Genomic DNA, 8363 nt, shown 5'->3' with positions numbered 1-8363 from the left:
TTTTCAATTCATCATAACATATATGACACACATGACACAGATAGACAGTACTGCTACATCTATACATTTATGACATACCAGATTTGCAAATACAGTACTGTTTGTGATACAAAAAGAGTCCAGAAAAGAGAGTACATTTGACGTAGAAACTGTTGGAGGAGGTTGGGTAGGGATTGGTTCAAAACTGTACATTGGAATATTGACAAAACCATACTTGGTCATTTACTGTACATTGGAGGGGTTGATATAGCTATAAACCTGCATTCCTTCGAATATATCATTAATCAATTAAACTTATATTGAAATACACTATATAGCCTATACACCAACACTGAAATGACAGTGGATAAATAAATAAGAACTAAAGCTAATCGGTGGAAATAGACTGCATTAATATTCCATAACAAGTCTTGTGTGCGCCTACGAATGAACAGTAGCCTATAGGCTTATGGAATAATAAGCCATACTGCGTTCATTCATTACGCCCGCCGTAGGCTATATATATTATATGTCATTCATTCATCATATAGAGTACTGCGCGCGAGCGTGTGTGTGTGTCTGTGTGTGCGCGCGCGCTGCGGCAGGTGTGTACCGCGAGATGTATATGATGCCAATACATTAATCTAATCTAGTTTTGATGGGCGCAAGCGTGATTACGAAACCTAGCCGCATTTCTCGGAGACGCTCTCTGATTGGCACTGACTGACGCTAGGTTTCGTAATCACGCGGCTCGTAAAGCACTTCCTCCATTCCATTTCACACAGCTGCGTCACCAGTTGCCTTATAAGGAACTATGGAGGCGGTGTTTTGTATGCAAATGAGCTGAACGGGAACGCGCTTTGGAGTTTACGACAGAATGCCATTCTCCAAGCAGATATCAGATCGTATCATTTCTGCGACCGTTTCAGCCACTTAAGACATATCTCCAGCACGTTCAGGACTCAGAGTGTACTTGTCATAGATTATGTCTCAGTGGTTCCAAGATAAGTCTCCCAGAATATATCTTTGGAAAATTTTCGGGAATGAGACCCATTGAGGTTATGTCCTGACTGACTCTTACTGTAGGTGTCAAAACCAAGGAGGCAGGGGGGGGGGGGGGCGTTACAGTGCCTTACAATGCCTTCTGGGTGAAAGAGTTCTTCAGGAGTGTGGCAGTTAATTGCTTTGATTCAGATAATGGGTGTTTTCTCAGGAAACAGGACTGTGGTATCAGCATGATTCATAATACATAGACTGAAAACTATATCCCCGATCCGAACAAGTGATGGCTTATTTTGTAGGTAAGAACGTGTACTTTGATATAATGTTAAAAAAAATATTTGAAGCTTGCTCAACATGACCCTGCTTTCCAGGACTGGTCACATAGAGGAAGCTTGTTTTCTCTGTTCTGGGCAGATGTCTTGGCGTCTCCACGCTACAATATATTCTGCCCCATTGCAATGTACTTTTTCCTGTTTGGACTATTGCTTGATTCACTTTTGAATAAACCTCTGAAAGATGAATTCTACCTTTCATTATTGATGATAATCAGATAAAGGCAACATTATCCTCTGCCAGTCTCACCTAATGTTACCGTCCGGCTCTCGTCCACTAAGATGATGTCCGGTTTGCGTCTATTCTAAACCCAAATGGTGCATGCTTCCGCGTTCGTGTTTTGCGCTCTGATTGGCCACTGATGTTTCTGGTCGCACCAATCGTGTGACGGCAAGTTCTTTCCCCGGTTAAGCTTAGGCACTCTTTCGAAGTTGGTTAAGGTTAGAGTTTGTCTTAGAGCATGGCGATAGAACGCCCGCCCTGATTCCAAACTCTAACCTTAACCAGTGATAAACTAGGCGTTAGGTAGTTTGCTGCTGGTCGAGGCGGAAATGGGCGTGTCACGCGATTGGGCGCACATGTCACATGAACAGAAAGGTCAGTGGCCAATCAGATTCGCAAAATGCATGAACCGTTTGGGTTTCGAATAGACATGTCCGGTTTGCCGCAGACCTTCTGCCTGAAGCCATGTGAATGCAGCATTACTGCCAGGCAGATACACATCTAAAGGGCAGCACCGTGGGCCAGGGGGGGGGGGGTAATCAATTATATCTGACCTTAATTTATACAGAGTAAATAATGAACTGCCCTCCCTGTATTGGTTGCATTAACAGAAGAATCGCCCTGAACAGGGGTCGGGGTGGGCTGGCTTGGTTTTACAGGCTGTAGTCTCTTGGGAGTAATGTAGAAAGTGGCGTTGATCTGGTGTGTGATGAGCTGGTGTTTTACTGTTCACCACAGTTATGTTTTTTTAATATATGAGCTCTTGTAATTCACAGACTGTACATTCATTTCCTTACATTACTATGAAATAATTGGGGTCTGACTGAAATCAGAACAGGCCAGAATGAACAAACTGACACTGAAGTATTGTTCTTAACTCTTAGTTTCTGGTAAATTAATGTGGCATTTTACCAAGAAACAAAGGCAATTTATTTTGCACATAAACTCAGACACATCCTAAAACAGTTTTGCACACATTCATTTAGTTGGACAGTTATTGAGAGTAGTAGTTATGTGGACACCAGTGATGTCATTGGGGACATTGAATCATTGTGTTTTGTTAATTACAGTAATTAGAAACCTCACTATAAGACAAGGTATTGCTATTTTGGCCTTATTCAAACTAAATGAACATGTGCAAAACTGCTTTGGATTTGTAAATCTGTATTTTGTGGGTGAATTGTCCTTTTAAGTTATCTGCATTGAGTGGTTATGAATATTGTATTATCTTGTGACCATAGATAAAAATGTATCTGCCATATCAACTCAAATCAAGAGAGCTTGGTCCGATGTTTTAACCTCTTAATTAAGCCCGGATCCCTATTTTCTGAAAATCTGCGTAAAATACATACCTATGTAAATGGAATATTGCTCCACTTCTACAAGGTCCATTTGCATGTTCTTGGTATCTAGGGACATCTATGGACCTCGGTGAATGTATTCCCAGTGTCAGAAATATTGTGTATATTACTAGGCTTGCTTAAATTGTGATGAAACAAAGGAGAATATGAATTATGATTTTTCTTTGCATTTTTGACAGAGAATAACACCATGCTAAAGATGACCAGACATGAAAAACTGCCACTGAGCTTGTTCTCCCATCCGGACCAATGCAATTTGAAATATTATAATAGAATATAGAATAGCAGGCCTATAAATTACTTTATTATAGCCAATTCGCAAATGTATGTATTGGGCCAAACTTCTCTTTCAAATGGCCGAGTTCAATTTAGATTTAGTATCACCAGGTGTGCGTGAAGAACAGATAATGAAATCTACTGTATGTACAATAGGTTTTTTATTCTTGCAAGAGCTCCGCCATTTTGAAACTGATTTCAAATCGGATGGTTGCTAAATGCTCAAAATAGGGGAGACAAACTAACTGTGCTCCAATATATGCCAATAACGTTCAGTTTTATGGTATATAATGCAGAGTAATAAGACAAATTTAAAATTATAATCAGGAAGTCATTTGCTTGCAGAAAGCTAGACTCCTTTGGGAAGTGTAGTTTAAAAAAATTCCAACGCTCATTGAAAGCTCTGGATGTCCTTTTCTCAAAATGACTCAAAATGACATTCACAGACGGCCGTTAATTCAAAATGGCAGATTTCACAACATATTTCTAAAAACTAAAATCTCACTAATAACACTTTAACCTATTGGTAAACAAACGTATTGATGAAAATATACATTATAACTGCTGTTGTGACATGGTTATGATGTTTATTCTTGAATACGTTTGAAAAATAATACGATAATTATGTCAGACAGTCTGACCAACAGACAGTCATGTACAAGTACCTATAGCTCCATGGAGTTCCAAGTAACAATGGCTCACTAAACTGATGAAGAAACATCGATCCTATTTTCTCAATTCACACTCCTCGGGACGAACCCGTCCATGACGCAAGTTTGAAAACGACAAACGTAGTAAAGTTTTAATGTGGAAGAAATCATGGAGAGGAAGTGTTTAACTGCAATGCGGATGAAGAATCACTGTCCACACCTGGCACCAAACAGTTTAGAGCTGTGACCTCTGAGGAGGTCGGTACTCCGATGACTGCAGTGCTTTGCAGTGGCGAATCCTTATGGAAGCCAACGGAAGCCATGCCTCCTTAATATTAAAATATGAATTAATATCAAATATGAAATATGAAAAAAAAAAAATATATATATATAATTTTTTTTAATATAGTTTACATTCTTTTTCATCTGTGCATCTGTGTTATATATATATATATTTTTTTAAATGTCTCCCTCTTCTCCTTCTCACTCCCTCTAACACACTGTCAGCCTCACTATGCTCACTGCAGCAGGAGAGGAGGCAGATGGTAGGTCTCTTTCTCCAGGCTTCCAGCATTATAGAGTCCAAATCCGATCCTAGCCAATCAGATTCGAGCTGACTGCCACACCCTAAAAGTTTAAAACGGGGCTGAGAGGAAAACACTCAGCATATTTTCCCCTCTGCACTCTGAACATTGTATTAACCCGTAACTGTTCCCACGGGCCGAATATTGCCCCGATCCTCGCGAGATTAAATCCACGGGGACCGCTCGGCGTGCCGAAGCTTTTCCTAAATCACTTCCATCATCGAAAACGAGGGGAAAAGGTCGGCTCGCGACCCTGAAAATGTTGCGTGATTTTAAAAACGCTGTATTAAGTGAGCCTATTATGGGATCCACGCGAGCTTTCTATCGTGGAAACATCTGGGCGTCCCGCAACTTTTACTGATTCACATGTAGCCCCTAAAATGCTTAGAAAAGGAAAACAGAAAGCGTGGAATAAACTCGCCGAAACGGAAAAGTGTCCCACGGGCGCGCCGTGATTCCGATCCGCGTGAAAATATTCACGGCCATAGAGGAGACCGTGGGACACCTTTTTGCAACCGAATATGTGTCTCGAATTTGCTCCCACGCGGCGCGCAAAATCGCGCAAGGAAGAATCGGACCAAAAATTTACCAGCAGTATTAATGACCCTGATGTAAACAAGACAAACGTCTTTCTCTGGGCCCCGTTCCTTGTACCTGGATAACTGAGTTAGCCGGATAACTTTAACTGTTTAACTGAGTTAGCCGGACTTTCCGGTTCACCGTACGTGGATTTTCCAAATCACCATGACAACAGATCCAAAAGTTTGAGCCTGGTCGAAAGCAGAGTTTAAGTTCAAGTTAGCCTGAACCATCGCCACGCCCCCGCAAAGAAGTGACAGCCCGTTTCCTGAAACTATTCCCACAGTCTACGATCTGCATTATACCATTCTGAATTACGTTTTTGTGCTCCATTCTTCCAGAGGGGGCTTTTGAAATGTAAAATAGACCCAAAATGCTGATACTAAATTCACTTTGTCCTAAATAATGCACGTTATATATACCGTGGCGCTCGCTCGTGCGATGTACACATTATGTGGTTATTTTAATTGTAACTGGGATTAAGATGTCTGATGAGATGCGCTGTTTGACGGATTTGAGAAATTGAATGAGCCGTTGACGTCACATTAATGAATGAGGATAAAGAGATAAACTTCATTCAAAACAAAGGATATTCTAAACACGGGTCTCTCGTTCATTAATGTATAAACAATGAATTTATCCCATCTGGCACAGTGGTGCAGCGGTAGTGCTCAAGCCTACCAACCCAGCGACCGGGGTTCAAAACCCGGTGTTTCCAATATAATTTTTTTGAATATAATATTAATGATTATACGCCAAAGTAGCCTGGTTTTAAGTTAAAATATTATAAATCTACATGCATTGAGGATGTCATTCTTTATATAGCTCTCAACGTGCACCAAATTGAATTATTCCTATATTGCAAAAAGAAGGAAAAGACTAGGGTCTCGAACCCCGGTCGTCTGCGTGATAGTCAAAACAACAACCCGTTAGACCACATTGGAGATAAGTTAAAGATCGACTATACATCAATCAATGGGTAAGAGAGCCGTATCGTAATTCTGTATAAGTTTAACTAATTATTTTCGCTAGCAAGATCGCATTTGATTATTCAAGCCAGCAGGCAAGTTTAAAGAAATATAATCTGATTGATTGAGGTAATGAGGGACTTAAAATTAGCCTATAGATAACGCATTTAACTTGTCGGCGAGGCGATTGAGCCGTATTGCAATCTGTCAATAAAGTTTTAAATCAATTAATCAATCAATGCCGTTAGAGAATCAGGATCTCTGCCATCGATACGTGCTGGCTTTTCGCCTGAAGCGGCCGTGCGCATTTAGCCTGAGTCGCAAGTCTGGCTTGAGTTAACGAGACTGAATCCACCTTCGAGGAACAGGAAAATCCCGGCTTCGAACATCGGGTTAACTGAAGCTGGATAATGACATCTTGATCGACTTAGTTGAACCAGGTACAAGAAACAGGGCCCTGGTCTGCATCCCCTTATACAATTGTGTGTATTGAGCCGTACTGTATTGTACCCATTCTGCAATCTGTTAAATAAATAAAAAGAACGTTTGACTGGCCGCCGAGCCATACTGTAGTGTACATGGTGACTGCTTGACTTAAAAAAAATAAAATAAAAATTATTAATAAAAATATTTAATAATTATTTTTTTGATACTTTTTTTTTGGCTTCCCCTGTTATTTTACCCACGCGACGCCACTGGTGCTTTGGGAAACGTTATGTCTTCCTCAGGAAGAATTGTATGCCCATGTTCGTGAGAGATGGCCTACCTGACAGGATGGCAAATGGCTCCAGCTGAATGCTAGAAGGTTGTCCTCGTTGCCTCAAGATAAAGTTCTGCTGATAATTGACAATTAGGTCTCACATCTGTTGGTTGGAGGAGATAGATATTTTCATGCATCATGCTTTTATTACTCCCCCTTTATTGTCTTCATAAATGTCCTCTGTTAATCGTAGTTAACTGTGCAGTTAATCGCCCACTGAAGAAGTGTGTCAACAACAGTCAGCTGGATGAAGAACACGCTGCGTGACCATGAGCATTTCCAACACAGTCTCATCAGAAACATAAATAAAGTACTAATCGACCAGGAAAAAAGGTACATAATGTACGTTATGTTATATTTATGTCAGCGGAAGGTGGAGCCTGTCCGAGGACAGTATGCTTTGGTAGCGTCTGTGTGTGGGTGAGTGTGTGTGTGTGAATCCGCACAATATCTTGCAAACTATGGGGCCGATCAGCCTGCGCTTTGGGGCAGAGAGTTATAGAGGTACAAGGGAATATGTTTCACATCTGGCAACAGGAAGTATTTTTGGTGAATTAATTTCCAGAATTCTCCATTGACTTTCATGTAGTCCTTTGTGTAGTTGTGGTACACTTTTTTACCACCAGAGGGCCATGCTTGAGACTTAACCAGGGTAATCATATTGATATTTCCACCTCTTTTTCAAGTGGGCCTGGCCAAGACGGTGTGTGTATCGATGTTCATATATAGAACAATAAAACAAACACAAATAAAAAGAAAATAGTAAGAGCACAAAAATTCTAATTTATTTAAACATTCTTCATATTTCAATGAAAACAGACAATATTAAAAACACGAGCACTGCATGGCATTTATTTGCCCTTTTTTCTTTAAAATAATAATTCCAATAAGGGACTCTAGCTTCAAATCCAAATAATTTTGTAATAGGTTCCAGGAAAATTAAGCAGCATACAGTAGCTGGACGCATGTTTCCCAAATTCAGTTCTGACAGTGGGAACATGATATGAGATATAATATAGTGATCTCAGATTGTAATGTCCAGCTCTTGGTTGAATGAGTAAGGTGCTTATGTAAAGTGCTTAGGTAGCTGCCCCAGGATGGCTTTGTATACAAACACCAATGTACAGTATGTCTTCTTATGGCCAGGGATGACTGAGCTGACAATTCATACAATACACAGTGATGTATGAGGGATGAGCTGTTTGTTACAAATTGTAACGCAGCATGATATATATATATAGATTTCACCATTAAAATCAGCGTTAATTGTATGTCACAACCAGCTAGTGTTACTCACTTGCGTTTTGAGAAATCATAACATGATTTGCAGACTTCTGGTTGGGCAGTCAGAGTTTTGATTTCGAATTGTGGACTACCTAACATAAACGCTAGCCTTTTTGATTGGAAACAACTTGTGTATGCTAAAGGCACATCAATCTCAGTGAAAACCACAAACTACATGAAAGCACACATAGTGCTACAATGAGCACCTATTCTAGTTACATATTGTATCTGCAAAAGTCCAAAACAAATGCTGCAACCTCGGCCAGAGCCTCTCTCTCCCCTGCTGCTTCCACGCCCTTATATGGGCAGCTTGCTACTCCAGCTTCCACACATTGTCACCTGGGATCAATCGACGCACCTGAGAC

Source organism: Notolepis coatsorum (assembly GCF_963971535.1).
Source record: "Notolepis coatsorum genome assembly, chromosome: 17".
In the NCBI taxonomy this organism is placed as follows: domain Eukaryota; kingdom Metazoa; phylum Chordata; class Actinopteri; order Aulopiformes; family Paralepididae; genus Notolepis; species Notolepis coatsorum.
Note: the sequence above shows the minus strand (reverse complement) of the source record.